The sequence below is a fragment of the Pinus tabuliformis genome, chromosome 5_2 (assembly GCF_031772625.1).
Source record: "Pinus tabuliformis cultivar Carrire ecotype Pingquan chromosome 5_2, CPIR1, whole genome shotgun sequence".
In the NCBI taxonomy this organism is placed as follows: domain Eukaryota; kingdom Viridiplantae; phylum Streptophyta; class Pinopsida; order Pinales; family Pinaceae; genus Pinus; species Pinus tabuliformis.
The window spans coordinates 294,504,225-294,521,100 of NC_142306.1; positions in this window are offsets into that span (position 1 = coordinate 294,504,225).

The following is a 16,876-nucleotide window of genomic DNA, read 5'->3' on the forward strand; positions in this document are numbered from 1 at the left end:
TAAGAAATATTCAGCTTTCAACCTCCCTAGCAACCAGCCCAATGCCTCAATTTATAGTGCAGAGGAGGGAAGTTACCAGGTCCACCTTCAAAGGATAGATTCCTCCTTCAAAGGGATAATCTCCTCTCATGAAGGGGTTAGCTCCTTTAGTTATGGGATGCATGAACCACATAGGAGCGAACTTGCCACCTCGAGATTCCTTCTAGAAGCGTCCAGAATTAATCCAAAGTGAGTTTTTAATAATCCTCTTGCGCCTTTTTGACTTTTACAAGGGTCCGCACCCACTCCTTTAGAGACAGAGCGGGTAGGTCCGCAGGTAACATGACGAAGGGGTGTGGGACCACAGGTAATGGTAATAGAAAGTGCGGAACGAGAGTTTTAGAGATTTTCAAGGACTTTCTCTCATTTTTAAGGCTTGACATGAAGAGCTGAGGTTTAAGACTTGCAAAGGAGGACAGTATGAGTGGTGATAGACTCACATTGACAGCAAAAAGACATGGTGACAATATTTTGTGTAACATGTCATAAAATGGGTAAAAAGGGAAAGTCACCTACATCCAGATAGTTTGTTCAAGAAATTAAGGCCAAAGTAAGTTTGACAAAAATTTCAAAGCCAAAATATTATAATTAAAACCCCTCATTAATCTCTGAAATTACATATAAAACTCAAGATGCAAGTAAGCTGCTTTAGGAGGAGATTTTTAATTTCTTTGAAAAAAGATAATGGCAACAATCATGTATTTCAAATTATATTAATTCAGATGAGGAATCTCCCTCTGATTATGAATCTAATAGGAAGACTGGATTACATAAAATTGCAGCTAGGGCTACTATGTTTCCTTATTATGATATGATAAGATGCATATTAACGCATGTTGATATCCGAATTTGTTTTTTTGTCGATTCTTATCAAAATGTAATTTCTTGATGGAGAGCTAAAGTACTATCTGTAATTTATAAACTCAGTACTCTTGAAATCTTTGTAAAAAAATGGATCAATTCAGTAACATTGTCCCGAAAAAAGTAAATAAAAAATTTAATCAAATTGTTAAATAATGGCTTAGGGATGACAAGCAGAAACTGAAGACAGGGAATGATTATCCTATTGCTATTTTTAAAATACATTTTAGATTTGTAATCAAAATGTTGTATAGACTTTATGGGGAATCTAGCCCTAAACATTGCAAGGTTGAATGGGTGCCCCTAATTCATGGAATTTATAATGAATAAAAGAGGTTAAACTGGGTGGATATCTTGTCCAAAAGCTTATCAGAATTTATAAATTTTTCATTGTCATCTCCTCCAGGTTATGAGAAATTTGTTTTTATGTCTGCCTATCTTTTGGATATTGTAATAACTTAAGTATCATTTCCTTTAAAAGGGTGGAGTTATTATTTTCATCGTCAACGGACTATCCAAGACTATATATCCATTAGTGGGAAAGTAATTTCGATGGTCACTTTTATGATATATGCGATAAAATAATGATCCCATTACACTTTTTTTTTAACATCTCCCCCAAGAATTAGTAAGGATTTTCAAGAAGTTGTGTCTCAAATTGGTGATTGGTTCAATGAGGAGAAATTATCGTTTATCGGAATATATGGTAGTGAGGTAGGACCCCATGTTCTGCTAAAACTCATTCCTGACAGATTATTTATTCGAGAAATAGCTAACCAAACTACACTATATGGATAAGCTAATAAATTGAGCATGTTGTAGAAGAAGGTGTGGCCTAGTTTTCCTATCAAAATTGGTCAAATGAATTTAAGAGACAACGGTCATGCAAAGACAGAAGCATATTCACTTTAGAATCTCTGGTTGCATTCATTACCCTTTTACAACTTTGACCCTGAGAACATCATTAGTAATCACTATAAATCAGTCAATTATTCAAATAATTGTCAACATCAAACCACTCCATTTGATTATGTATTTATTTGTGTTGATGATTTTGAGTAAGTTATCAGTAGGGGTTTCTTCATGGATGATCAAGAGAAAGTAAAATTCCAAAAATTTAGGGAGGAAACTTATGAGGTGCTTCTTAAACAGAGGAGTCTCCAAAGCTCCATTCCTTTTCAAAAACTCAAATTATATGAAAATTTTTATTTTTATTTTTCTCATGTTCCATCAAAATAAGATTCTAAAATTGAACAAGTGTTAAAACATTTTGATTTGTTGTATGTCTCTTATTTATTTCCAAATTAAGATAAAGACAACAACATGATAGGGAAATCAAATGAGGTGTAAGGAAAAAATGAAGAAGGTCCTCTTGAGCAATGTCTTACTACATAAACTAAGTTGGTTCAAAAGTAAACCACTCGTACACAGGAGACACTAATTATTGATGTTGACTCACCATAACAAACAAATCAGTTGGAAATATAATCAAGACAAGATACTGCCTAGGTGGAAGAAGAAAAAGAATCAGTTAAAGAGATTAAGGATGTTCAAAAAGCTGCAGACAGTATCAATAAAGAAATTTATCTTACTTCAACACCAACAGTGCCAGAAAACTATAAAATAGCTTTGAAGTCTTTCCAAACTCCAGAGTATTCTCTGAAGATTTATCTCCAAATGTTTTAGTAACACCTTTTTCAACTAGTATTCCACTAATAGTATATATTTTCAAACCATTATTTGAAGTTGACACAGTGTCATCTCTCACTAATTATTAAAATTCTCAAACCAAATTGGTTGTGAAAAGGACCAGGAAAAAGTTCAGTTGGTAGGCTATTGGCGATCCGAAGGAAAAAGTTCAAGAATCCACTCAAGCTCTTGGTTCCTTTTTTATTACCAACAAAATGTAGTGAGTGGACTTTCTATTGATTATGATCAGAAAGTTCGGAGAATCAAAGAACTGGAAGTTGAATTGGAGAAAAGTAGAATATTTAATGAAGAATAGTGGCAAACACATTATGCCACTCTCAGAGAAGGTTTTTCAATATCTCAGCAATAGTTAGTGGAGGATTTCAATACAGAAAGGTTAAATTGTTAAAATGAATCATAGAATAAATTGGCAGAAATGGAGAGAAAATATGCTCAACAAGTTGCAAATATAAGAAACGATAATGAGGATTAGATCAGAATTTTAAATGAAGAAGATGAAAGTAAAATAGAGATAATCTCTTCCGCATTAAAACAACAGGTTGAAACTCTTCAGTTGCATGTAAGAAAAAATCAGGAAGTTGGTTAAAGTATGATTATGTTCAAACAACAGGCCTTGCAGGTTAATTAATTACTACAAAAGAATCAGATTAAGTTTTATATGCAGCTAGACATATATATATATATATATATATATATATATATATATATATATATATATATATATATATATATATATATATATAGATATTATCAATATATTGTTCATCTAAGTGACATGATTGAGTCTCTAATGGTACAAGACAAGAATATCAAGCAAAGATTCATCTTAATCCTGGATTGGGAAAAACAGTTCAACCCAGAAAATATTGAAAAGGTTCCGAAGAAAAATGTAAAACTTATGTTTGCCTCATTAGGGCAAAGAAAATATGATTTTAAAGAAATTCAAGAATGGATTAAAAGTATCATCCAACTTTGCAATGAGATTTTGGATTATGACTATGATATTGTTGAGGAATTTAATTTACCAAATCCAAAAACTTTAAGGGAAGCAGTATCAAGGATCATCAATCAGCGTGAGATTGAAGAAAAGGGAGCATAAAATGACAAAATAATCAAAGAAATTAAAGTATGGAATCAACAAGACTTTGAGAAATTTCTTTAGTTTCCATTTGAACATATTAAATTGATCTCAAGGTTCTCCACCAAATACCAGAAAAGGAAAATGTATATTCAAAATATAATGGCTAGAGGTCATATTGGTATTGATCATTTTATTCCCATTCATTTCTCTTCAATCAATGAATGTTGTTCAAAATGGTCAACCTATATTCAATCCAATGCTCTGAACTTGTTTCCAACCAAATCTTCCAAATCATCTCAGAGCAAGGAGGAAGATTGAAACAACCCACCCACATTTCATGAGAAAATCCTTTTGATAAGGATAAGAATTTTATTTGTAGCAATATCTTTAATGGAAGAAAATTGTGACAACCCTGGTTGCATTTTGCTTAATAACCCCATGAAAAGATATATATATATATATATATATATATATATATATATATATATATATATATATATATATATATATATATATATATATATATATATATATATATATATATATATATATATATATATATATATATATATATAATTATGATTTTCATATTACAATAGGGATGAGTAAGGGACACAAATTCCAAGGATTGAGGTTGGGTAATTGTTGGGACTTTAATTTTTGTGACAACCAAATAAGTTGGTAGGTATGTATTCAAGCTAAGAAAAGTATGACATTAAAGAGGAGGTTGGATAAGGATAGAGAGCATGCTTATTTGAAGGTGAAATTTTTTAAAGAGGGCATAAAAACATAAATTCCATGGCTACGAAGTGGAAGAAGGGGATGCTTGGAGCACAAAGGGCCATTGGTTTGTAGTTAATAGACAAGTAAAGTGGTAGATGTGGCTTGATCCCATGATCCAAGAAGGTCTTAGCAGTCTGTCGTAATGCAAGCAAGAACCACTATGAATGAGTGGAAGAAGGGGGCATTGAGCATAGAAGGAGTAGTCGCGGATTGGGAGAGAAGCAGGGTGGAAAAAAAAACACAGATAGCAGAAGAAAGCAGAGGAAGCTAGAGGAACAGGGTTCTTCTTGAGAGGAAACTATTTTGAAAACTCAATGTGCAATAGGGGAGCACACTAGTGTTTTTTTGGGCTCTAGAAGGAGATGAATCAGTTTCGATTAAGCAACAAAAGAACAAGAGGAGATTCTCCAGGGGAGGGTGAATCTCAGGATATCCTGGGGAGCTGGAGGGTGGAGATGGGTTTTCTCTAGAGTCCCTTCACAGCCTTGGGTAGAGGTATAACTCTCAAAATCCTGGTAAGAATATCCATAGTCTCCTTTTCTTGTTTCATATCGCTTAAGTAGTGGATTCTCGAGTCCCCTTGTGGGTGGAATCATTTGCATGATTTAATTTTGGTTGAGCAGTGGATTCTCGAGTCCCCTTTGAGGGTGGAATCACTTGCTTGTTCCATCTCAGTCTCATAGTAGACTCTCAAATCCCCTTAAAGGGTGGAGTCTTTGTTTTTTCATCTGGTGATACAGTGGATTCTCGAGTCCCCTTTGAGGGTGGAATCACTATGTGATAAGTTCAGGGTGGAGGTGAAACCTCTCGATTCCTTGGAGCTTATTGGTTGATGAACTACAGAAGAGTGAAATCATTATATGATGAGCCCTCTTGATTCATTTTGATTTTATCAATTGTTGACAACTGGAGGGTGGAGGTGATAGTCCTCTCGAGTCCTTGAAGAATGATTGACTACTACTCAATTGGTGGGTGGAGGTAGGAGCACCTCTAGAGTCCCTATTTTAGCCTACAATGTGGAACAGTCCCTTGGGTAAGTCATATCAATCCATATAATCTAGCTTGGGGATGATAGCTATAAGTCAGAACTTGCTAGAGCTATCTACAGTTGGGTGGAGAAGCATAGTTACTGACTCAGTTTCCTTGAAAACTTGTAAGATAAGTGTTCTTGTGTAATTGTTTACATGGTAATGAATGTATGTGGCATTTCTGGTTTGAAATGGTATTACTAAGTGAAATACATGATTTATTGTTGACATTATAACAATGAATAACATATTGTGCAAGGTCTTTACAAGATAATGAAAGTATGTTGCATTTCTGGGTTGAAATGGTATAATGTGGAAATACTTGGTTGTGTTGTTAATAATACACAACGAATATCACATTGTGAAATGTTAAAGTCATTGGAATAGTTTATAAGAACCTGGACCAAACCATAACAATAATAAACATAGGAACTATTTTCATTACAAGTATAATGGTTACATGGAAGGAAGCCTATGTTGACAGGGTCTATGTGTAATGTGTTGAAGTGTTGGTTACAATCCCTTCATTGTTGTTGTAATGCATTGGGATAATGTTGAGGATTTAATCCTTAGTTAACCTTAACAATCTATGAAAATGCCTCGGTGTTGGGTTAAATTGTTCACTTGACTAGGATTTGGTCCAAAGGACCTAAATTCTTTCTTGAATGTAGCACAGACTCATAAGAGGGATTGGTTGGATTTCCATTCATGTATTCACTGTAGGATATATTCGGATTTGTTTGCATTGATATTTAACCTTATTAGGTTGAAGCCATCTCATGTGGAACATATCGACACTGAGATGTTGTACCAGCTCCTTGCCTGAATGGATGGTAGTAACCATGGTGTTTTGAGGTGATAGTATCTCATCCAGAAGGAATGCTTTGGGAATCCCTTCTAATAGCCAAATGCCCCTGAAACCCTTAATAAGTGATAGAACATGACACCTTAAGTTGCACCATGGCGTGTGACAGGAGAATTGGATTCCCTTCAAGAGTCACCAAGTCCTTGTTAGAGGGAGGTCAAAAGGTCATCAATGCAGTCATGCTTGGAATTCCCTATCCTAAAATAGGGAACACTTGAAGGCCAAGAACTTATCCATTATTTGTTGGTCCATAAGGCTCATGCTTGTATTCAGACCCAAAAGAGGAATTCCCCATTTCTTCGAGTAATGCTAATCTACTCATGGCCTTCACGATATCTCATGAATCCCATGGACTCATGAAGAGTAGCTCTAGCATAAGATGAGGAGTGATAGCACCAATAAATGCTTAATAAAAATTTAATGGCCATGGATAAACGATGGTGCAGATCCATATGCTTGCAGCACCATTGGGTCCAAGCCATAATCAAATACATTCTTGAATGGCGAAGCATGCGGGAAGGGAGTGAAAATCACTGGATCCAAGATCAAGCGTATGCTTGTGATTTGGTAAGATCTCCATGAGCAGGACATGGCGTGGTTCTATTGAAGGCAGTGTTGCAGCAAAGTCAAGAATAGGATTTTTCTTATAGAATTAGTTGAATAAAATTTTACTCAATGATCCAATAAAAGCCTCGTTGGGGAAGTCATGGATTGGTTTCCAAAATTACACATTATCGCAATTGGGAAAGGACCAGGATGACGTGTCCTGAATATTTCATCTTGGAGGCAAAAATGGGGAGAAGTCAAGGAGACCACCAGGACGATAGGACCGGGATGATGTGTCCGGAAGTTCCCATCCCAGAGGTGCAAAGGGGAGTAGGTAAGGAGAATCACTGAGGTGGAAGGATGAAGATGACGTGGAAAGTTTGTACCATAGAAGAGGTCAAAGAGATGGGGCACCTCTTGTTGTTACGCACTTTTTAGAACCCGCAAGTGGTTTTGGAAAAATCGATACTACCCTATCTAACACCCCCTATAGTGGATTTGAAAAAGGTGATGGAGGGGTGTTGGAATGAATATGATTCAATGATCTAGCAATTGGTGGTTTCTTCTTTCTATCCATTCTAAGGGATGACCTCCTCAGAAACATCATGCACTTTACCTTGTTGTAGTTGCTTGTAACCTCACTGTTCAAATATGCAGGGATCCACCTGGGAACTACACTTCTTTTATGTGGCATGGAATCCATTACTTGCGGCGGCATGGCATACAATAAGTCCATGGCATATTGTGACCGCCAATAAGAAGTAAGGTAAATATAAATAGTTTGGAAGGGCATTTCTCTGGATATATATATATATATATATATATATATATATATAGAGAGAGAGAGAGAGAGAGAGAGAGAGGTGATGAATACTTTGGTTATATATACATACATGTAGTCGAGTTATAATACTCGAGGGTAGAAGAAAAGTGGTAATCATAATTAAATAATCCAAACCCTTGAAGGGAAAAAAGATAAAGACACCAAAAAAAAATTATCCCATTCTTCTAACAGCACAAGAGGAATTCGATTAGTAATAACCACCCCAATGGGGCAAGTGGGGTGTTGTTACAAAAATACTTTAAGATTTTCTATCTTTAGCAAGAAAATTTTATCTTATCTCATTTTTCTTCCTTATTTATATTACCCATTACATTGGAGTAAGGGTCAAAAATTGTGAAGATTGAAGACTGTTATTTTATAGTCAGGGTTTTACTTTTGAGGCTTTTTGAAGACCACTTTCAGAAATTGATGTGTTCCTAATTTATGAGCTCAATATCCTATGATATTTTTAATTACTTAATATATGCTTCTGGTCTTTATGCTCTCACTTATATTCTTGTTACTTTCTGTTGAATATTAGGATATACTATTAAATATTTGTTTTGAAACATTTCAGTATATTTTTTTATTATCAAAATTGTTAAGCATTACATATTTAGTATTTGTTTATTTATAATTGACGGTAATTAGCTCTCATTCTTGAGATAGAATTTATTTTGGTTCATTTAGTTTAGCATATTGCATGCAAATAAATATAAAATGTATAATAATAAAAGCACACAAACTAATCATTCACGGGCTCTTCAAAGAGAGTCTCAAAAAAATGTTTTGTGTGGTTAACTGGACCCAAATTCTAGTCAGATTCAAACATTCATAGTATTACTCTTTAAATATTATGTTTGAATGAATACCCCATCCCTCCACCCTCACTGTTGTTGGAGATTTCAAGCCAATTCCACTCATACATGCAGCAGTTTGTATATTTTTTGTAGTTAATTGTAAATATTAATTTATGTCATAAATTTCCCTAATTTATTTTAATTTTAGTATTCATTTAGAATAGGATAGGAAATATTTCTTTTGTTCCAAAGAATATGCAACTGAACCAAACAAATAGGGGTTTAATTGGGACCCTAATCGAGCCAATACTCAAATTGTTGCAGTTGGGAATTTGTCCCCCTGTCAACACGATCATAAACTCACCAAGATATTGATACATTTTATAACCATTAAAAATGTGAATCACATTAACACTGGACAATTAGTTATGATAGAATCATTCCCTTCTTATAAATATATGAAAGCGAACAATAGTCACACACTATGAACATCAACAATTACCATACATGAAATACATATATATCTCTTGGATCAGCCAATTGCATTGATTAGAAAAATAATGCCTTTGTGACAAGATATTGCAAAAACAGAGTTTCTGCGGGAATATTTAGTTTTACAATTTTCGTCACTACCCCTCCCCTCCTCCTACTTTCACAATGGGGAATATTTGTAGAAAATCTATGATAGGTTAACCCGATAATGCAATATAAATCAAAGCAGAATACTATAACCTATTTCTACTATCAATTTGCGGAAGATTAAAGATCGAGCTGAACAATGTAACCAGAAGAAGAAGAATCAATGGCACAATACACATGAAAATACTTTGAGGAAAGTCTCAGATAATAACCCCAAACTATTTTATTATCATACATGGTGGAAATACATAGGAATTATAGAAAGCCTTAGCTCTCACAACTAGCCAGCTCTTAGTACAATCCTCACAGATGCTCACAGGTAATCTTGGCTTCTCTCCAGCCTTCCTCTCTACCTTCCAAGCTCCTATTTCCTTACGTTGTTCCTTGTGGATGATTAGCTTATTACCAAGTCGAAACACAAGCCTTCAAAACTGTGAATCCTCAAGGATGAACCCTTGACTGCATGCATGAGTTTTCTCCATAATAAAACACATGCAACAAATAGTACACTATCCTTGAGCATTAATTTCAACTGGGTCTTTCTCAGAATAGACATGCATGAGTTTCTGATGAGGGAATCTTCAGTTAACTAGAGTAGCACTAGTTGATTTCATTAATGCATCAACTGACTGTTAACTCGCTAATAGTTCCTCAAACAGTTTGGAACTAATTTAACTGGACTTAACTCAATAAACCGAGTTAACTGATTACAACTCAAATATAACTCAATCTTATCTCCTTAATTTAAGGGATAACTCTTGCATGACTTCAGAAAGACTTATAACTTGAATTTCTCCAACTAATTAATTTAAAATTAATTAATTAATTATTTCCAAGTAGTTGTTAAGACTAAATTCAATTTTATTTCACAATTGAATTCAAGGACAAATTAAATTGGAATATTCATGTTGCCATATTTCAACACTCCCTCTCAACAAGAAAGGGATTATTTTCCACTCCGATATTGTCTCTATGAAACTCAAATTTACACTTTGACAATGCCTTTGTTAAAATGTCATCATCTTGCTCCTCTGTCAAAATACATTATAGCAACATGATAATCCTCGCTACACAGTCTCTGAGATGATGATACCATATGTTGATGTGCTTGGACCTATCATGAAATACTGGATTCTCAAAGAGTTTGATACAACTCTGGTTATCACAATAGATCACAGTTGGATCCATCCTTTGATCAAACAAACCAACTAGGATTTTCCGCATCCAGATGGCCTCACATGCTGCTTGACTTGCAGCCATGTATTTTGCCTCTGCCGAGCTAAGTGCAACCGACCTTTGTTTCCTATTGTACCAAGAAATTGTCACTAACCCAAGGTTGAAAATCCCTCTTGATGTGCTCTTCTGATCTGATGGACTCCCTGCCCAATCTGCATCAGTGAAGCCCTGTAGCTTCACTCCCTTTGTCCATTTGTACCATAATCCATACTGAGATGTGCCTCTGAGGTATCTCAATACATGCTTTGTCGCCTTCCAAAACATCTTGGTAGGTTGAACCATTGCTTGACTCAGCTGGTTCACTGCATAGCACAAATATGGTCGTGTGTTCATTAAGTACATCAGTGAACCCACAAGCTGTCTGTACACAGTAGCCTCTACCACTTCTCTTGAAGTAGCAACCTCCTTCCTCCAGTTACCTTCTAGAGGAGTCTGCATGGGATTGCACTTTTCCATGTGGAATCTCCTGAGTATCTCATTGGCATACTTGCCCTGAGACAAAAACAACTCCCCATCCTTCTGCCACACTTCCATGCCAAGGAAGTAATGCATGAGACCCATGTCTTTCATCTCGAATTCTCTTGCAAGTTCCTCCTTGCAAGACACGATCGACTAATCATCACCAGTCAATATGAGATAATCAACATAAAGTACAATGATCAACAGCTTACCTTTCACAACGACATGGTACAGGTTTGCATCCGCTTCACTCTTTGTGAAGCCCAACCCGGTGAAGTAGTTTTCTATCCCGGTGTACCAAGCACGAGGTGCTTGCTTCAGCCCGTACAATGCTCTCTTAAGTCGGCATACATGCGACTCACGATCGAAGGTCTCAAAACCTTTCGGCTGCTCTATGTACACCTCTTCCTTAATCTGGCCATTGAGGAATGCAATCTTCACATCCATCTAATGGATATTCCAACCCATATGTGCTGATACTGCCAACATAGATCTGATAGATGAGTACCTTGTGACAGGAGAAAAAGTCTCATCATAGTCAATCCCCTCGACTTGTGAAAAGCCATGGGCAATAAATCCTGCCTTATGCTTCTCCACACAACCATCAGTAGCTTGCTTTACCTTGTAAATCCAGCGGGAACTCACAACTGACTTGTTCCCCAGTCTCAGAACCACGTCCCAAACACTATTACGAACTATGGAGTCATACTCCTCCACCATAGCATCAACCAAAATCGGTTGTTGCACTGCTTACTCAAAGGAAGATGGCTCGGCCTCAACACATTCCCCATCAAGGGCCATTATCCAATGTACCTCTCAGGTGACCATCTCTTTCTGCACTGAGAAGATGGTGCTCCCACATTCTCTCTCACATCCTCCAACAATCTGTCAGCTTCTCTTGTGCGCTTTCATCCATCTCTGGAAGACTCTTCTTGAGTGGATGTCTCCACTCCTGGAACTTCTACTTGCGACTTCTCCGCATCAATCTGAGGCTCCTCCTCCTTAGGAACCAACAGTTCCTCCACAGCCTGTAGTTGGAGCTCCCTCTCAAGGGAAACTCACATGGCCTTCTGCTCATCAAACTTGAGATCTCTACGAACCACTGTCCTCCGACTAGTAGGCAAGTACACCCAATAGTTGTGAGGTGTATCAGTGTACCCCACAAATATCCCCAACTCTGTTGTCAGCTTAAGCTTCTTCCGTGCATCCTTTGTCACATGGAAATATACCAATGAGCCAAAGATCCTGAAGTGACCCATATATGTTCTCTTACCGGAGAAAGCTTCCTCTGGTGTCTTCATCCCAAGTATACGATGCGGGCTTCTATTCTACAAATAGACTGTTGTGTTGCATTCCTCAGCCCACAAGTGAAGTGGTAGGCCTTGGTCATGCAGCATTGCCCGTGCTTCCCCTACAATAGTTTTGTTCTTCCTCTTGGCCACCCCATTCTGTTGTGGGTTATGAGGTGTCATCAACTCTCGTTTAATTCCTTCCACTACACAGAAGTCCTTAAACTCTTGAGAGACATATTCTCCACAATTGTCGCTTCTCAAGGCCTTGATATTCTTCCCTGACTCTTTCTCGACTAAAGATTTGAACTCACAAAACTTTATGAAAGTTTGGTCCTTCTTCAACATGAAATAACTCCAGCATTTACGAGAATAGTCATTAATGAAAATCACATATTACCTTTGCTTCATTGTGGATTTCGTTGAGAATGGTCCATAAAAATCAGTATGAACTTGCTCTAAGATAGCCTCTCCTTGATTGTCTCGATCATGAAAGGAAGACTTGGTGTAGTTTCCCAAGGTACAACCTTTGCATGTGTCAACTTGCTCAATTTTACCTTTGGGAAGTCCTGTAGATATCTGTTGCATTATCTTCAAAGCCCCATGATGCAAATGGCCCAACCACCTATGCCACAACTCGCCAACGTCTTGGCTTTGCACCAATTCTACTTTCATACTCATTGCTGCAAAATCATCTACCTCTAGTTTATAGAGATTCTTCACCTGAATCCCTATCCTCTTGGTCTGACCTGTGGCTATGTGTCTTAGGAACGCCTTTCCTTTACTGAAGACAACATCGTAGCCTTTGTCATCCAACATCACGACTGATACCAAGTTCTTCTTCAATCCAGGCACATACATCACATCTTTCAAGGTGAGAGGAGCTCCATGCTCCCTCTGAAAAGAAACCGTGCCCACTCCTAAAACACTATACCTTCCGTCGTCACCCATCTCTATGTGCATCTTGAGGTCTTTCTCCTCCAAGGCACTGAATAATTTTTTTATCACCAGTCATGTGGAATGAGGCTCCGCCGTCAAGATACCAAACACAACCCATCATCGATGACACCATGCATGCGATGAGGGTAAAGTCCATTTCGAACTGAGAGGCTAATGCCTCACCTTCTAATCCTTCTGAGGATCCCTTCTTGGACTTCTTCGATGGGAAATCAGTCGCATAATGTCCCATCTTGTGACAATTAAAGCATCTTACTTTAGACATGTCACCCTTCTTCCCTCCATAAGAAGAATTCGATTTGAAATGGGAAGCCTCCCCCTTCCGTTTCCTTTCCATACTTGCTAAGGCCATATTTTCTCCATCATCATTCTTGGATGAAGAACCATCTCATGTGCTCCTTCTAATCTCCTCCTGCATAAGATCCGACTACAGTCATTCCCAATTCGAAAGTTTCTCCCTTCCATTCACAGAGTCCTGGTAGCTATTCCAACTCTTTGGAAGGCCAAGGAGAGCGAGGCTCACCATATCATCATCAGCAGTAGTTATTCCCACACTGCCAAGCTCATCTCTGCAGGTGGTGAGCTTTTTTAGATATGTCAAAATAGTATCACCCTTCTCCATATTGATTCTTCGAAGCTTATCCTTGAGCGCCAATTTCCCCTAGTCACTACTGTTCTGGTAGATGTCCTTCAATGTCTTCCACATTGAAAATGGAGTATCCTTCCCATGGAGACTCGAGACAATATGGTCTCGAACTCCCTCGAGGATGATCCTTCTCGCCTTCGCCACAAACTTCTTCCACTCAGCCAACTCTTGTGCATTAGTTGAAGTTGGCTTTGGGATTTCTTGATTAATGAATTCCTTCAATACATTGTCTTCTAATACAGCCTCCATTCTATCTTTCCATGCTATGTAATTCGAGCTACCTTCCAAAGCATACTCGAGTCTCAAGCCATAGAATGCCATTGGCCAACCTTGAAGTATGATATGAATTCGATTTGCACCTGCAACCCCGAACTTCAAACTTCGAATTCTCTTCTAAGTATATTGTTCACAGCTCTGATACAATGTAGAAAATTTGTGATAGGTTAACCCGATAATGCAATATAAATCAAAGAAGAATACTATAACTCGCTTCTACTATCAATTTGCAGAAACTTAAAGATCGAGTTGAACAATATAACCAGAAGAAGAAGAATCAATGGCGCAATACACATGAAAATACTTTGAGGAAAGTCTCAGATAAAAACCCCACACTATTGTATTATCATACATGGTGGCAATACATAGGAATTATACAAAGCATTAGCTCTTACAGCTAGCCAGCTCTTAGTACAATCCTCACAGATGCTCACAGGCAATCTTGGCTTCTCTCTGGCCTTCCTCTCTACCCTCCAAGCTCCTATTTCCTTGCATTGTTCCTTGTGGATGATTATCCTATTACCAAGTGGAAAAACAAGCCTTCAAAACTGTGCAATCCTCAAGGATGAATCCTTGACTACATGCATGAGTTTTCTCCATGAGAAAACACATGCAACTGATAATACACTATCCTTGAACATTAATCTCAACTGTGTCTTTATTAGAATAGACATGCATGAGTTTCTGATGAGGGAATCTTCAGTTAACTGGAGTAACACTAGTTGAGTGCATTAATGCATCAACTGACTGTTAACTCACTATTAGTTCCTCAAACAGTTTGGAACTAATTTAACTGGACTTAACTCAGTAAACTGAGTTAACTAATTACAAATCAAATATAACTCAATCTTATCTCCTTAATTAAGGGATAACTCTTGCATGACTTCAGAAAGACTTCTAACTTGAATTTCTCCAACTAATTAATTTAAATAAATTAATTAATTATTTCCAAGTAGTTGTTAAGACTAAATTCAATTTTAATTCACAATTTAATTCAAGGACAAATTAAATTGGAATATTCTTGTTGCCATATTTCAGCAAGCTTTCCTATTTATATATTGAATTAAAGATACAAAAATGACCTTCATCTAATAAATCATTTGACATTGTTATGGCATTAGGACTTCTTTGGAATTATCTCTGGTTGATTTTTCTTCTAGGAGAAGTGGATATTCAGGATTTTACAAATCCTATGACTATCTGATCCAGTGGATTAGTAAAGTGCTCAAAAATCGAAGTGTTCAAAAGTGATCGAAACTAGTGCCAAAATGTATATCTCATCGACCTGAATCCAATGCAACTTTAATTGCTCAAAATCGATATCGTATGCTCCCAATATTGCGTTCTGATATTTTTCACAAACAGGTAAATTTTTTGTATGTTGAAGTGCAGGACTATTCATTGGGCAGCCCGTACGCTAACTGGGCAAGATGACTAGACAGGTTGACTATGTATTTTAGGCCAATGGCAAGATCCCAAGTGGCCTCACTGGATTGTTTCATGGTGTCAGTTTTTAATTGGTTGTGGGTTTGTCTATTGGACAATTTGTTGGGTGCCACATGGCCCAGTCACAAGTTTCCATGTGGCACCCCTAGACTAAAAAGAAATTGTTAAGGGCCTGAATTGGCCTCCATGGGGTTCGACCTTGTGATCTTAGAGTAGAAAACCTAGCACCCTACCAATACGTTGTGGATGGTTCTTACTAACCATAGTAGTGAGGACCTATTTAAGTTTTTGGTGAATGAAGTTGGGGTATGGGGTTGGGGATAAGCCCTTGGCCCCTACTCACCTCGCACCTATGAGATCGTAGGTGGAGGGAGCCGAGGGCTCAGGGCTTATCCTCGACCCAATTTTTCAGAACCATGCCATATAACCATAGCACTGGCAAGGTATCGGCGCTCATAGCAAAGGGGGCTCAGGATAAGGCCCCAAGTTGAGGTTCTATGGCATAGTTTGGAACCACGAGCGCAATAGATAGGTGTTAAGTGAGATGGCGTAGAATTCAGGGGTCAGCCCCAAGTTTTATGGCGGAATGGAACCAATGGTGTGGGAACGTGGGGTCTATGCTGACAGGGGCATGCGGTTAGTCCCAACCACTGGGATTATGGTCCATGCGGCCCATATTTTCCGCCCATAGGGGTCATTGAAATGTTAAATTGTTCAATAATTTGCACCTAAAATGGTGGGAATATCGTCGGTGCTACGTGAAAATGTCACTCGATGGTTCAAAAAAAGGTGGAATTCGTAGAACAGTTAGCAGGGGAGTCCAGTTTGTAGAGCAGTTAGTAGCAAAACTTCTCTAGAGCATAACTTTCTCAGTTTTTAGAAAAATTGAGCCCAATAAGTGCCCAGCTTGGGGTTTTTTATTGTTCTGGAGCCATTGTAGACATTATTTTTACATTTTGAGCATTGTAAATCCATGAAATCACATATTTGATCACTTAATAAAAGAGGCTCAACATTGGAAGCTGGACCAGGAGATGTAGCCCAAGAGCGACAAACTCCTTTATCATTTTGTTGTCTTGTGTTGTTGTGTATGGTATATTTCTCTCTATTTTTATGCTGAAAATTGAGTTTAAAAACCATTAATTTATGTACTTTTTCAAATTGATCCATTGCCTAAAAGACATAAAAAATTACTTGCAAATTTTCAATAAACCTTCAAGTTTGTAATACATATCAGTTTGGTATCAAAGCTCAAGGTTATTTTGAAGGTTTGATTTTGTTTGCAAGTGTTTTCTGATGCTTACAAGATTGAAGCTAAAAAGAGGAGGAGTGCTTGTAGATCCAAACCCTCAAGTGGGTCCAAGGAAGCCACACATGTCTCAAGCTTCACCA